Below are 1,222 nucleotides of genomic sequence, written 5' to 3' on the forward strand. Positions count from 1 at the left end.
TAATGAATGGGTGTTAACAGATGGCATATGTTTACATTAAAGTGTTTTATATTTTCTGAGGTTCTTGTCTTCGCAAAACTCTACTGGTTTACTAGCTCTATCCTTCCCTCAAAGTCTACACAATTATATCGTCAGCCAGGTAAACATCATACGTCTGATTGCTGAGAAAATAACAGCACACCTCATTTTAACAAGCCACACAATTTAACATTCACGTCCGTATGATAAATACAATAAATACATGAATCTCGCTCACTCTTATCATTTGCATTCAGTGTTACACATGCCTGAGGTTGCTGACCTCTTGCCAATCTGAAGTATTTCTATAATTGTTGGGTTTGTTTAGAAAGCAGATTGCATGATTTTTATTGCAACCAGCTATTTTTTTTTCACTGATTACGTTTATCACATATTAGCATACTTGTTTGGAAGACTACAGTGTCAATAAGATGAATAAGACATGATGTGTGAAGAAAACAAAGCAAAAAATCAAGGAAATTATTGCTTGTGTGTCATTTCCAGTCACACTGTGATTTTGCCAAATTATGTGTGAGAATATTATTTGTGTGTTGTTAGAATACATAAAATGCTACCAAATTAGCCTTAGCAATGCAAAAGAGACACAAATATTGTTTACATTTTATTAAAAAAAAGGGAAATATTTACCATATAATGTTACTATCACAAACAATAGTCTGCATTAAGTTGTGGTTGAAATGTTCATGACTTTAAGAATAATTGAAAGAACTCTCCCATCATGTAACTGTACATTGTTTGTAGACAAATTCACATGGTTGATTCATATGGATTACTTTTATGATGTCCTTTTGTACTTTATGATGCATTAAACTTTGATTGCATGGACTTTCACTGGATGATATAAAATGAGGAGTGAACATTAAAAACATAATTTGTGTTCCAAAGATTGAAATTTGGGTTTGGAACGAGTAAATGATGACAGAATTTGAATTTTTGAGTGAACTATCCCTTTAAACCTTGCATTTAAACAGGTCAGTTGTTCGCTTCTGTGTGTGTGTGTTGGGGAGTAACTAGTTACATGTAACGGAATTACGGAATTTAATTACAAAATAAATGTAACTGTAATTACCTATAGGTGCTGAGAAAAAATGTGTAATTAAATTACAGTTACTTATGAAAATGTTAAAGATTACAAAGGGGTTACATCTGAATATTTTCACACACACACACACACACACACACA

The sequence above is a fragment of the Sinocyclocheilus anshuiensis genome, unplaced genomic scaffold (assembly GCF_001515605.1).
Source record: "Sinocyclocheilus anshuiensis isolate Anshui unplaced genomic scaffold, SAMN03320099.WGS_v1.1 scaffold5, whole genome shotgun sequence".
In the NCBI taxonomy this organism is placed as follows: Eukaryota; Metazoa; Chordata; class Actinopteri; order Cypriniformes; family Cyprinidae; genus Sinocyclocheilus; species Sinocyclocheilus anshuiensis.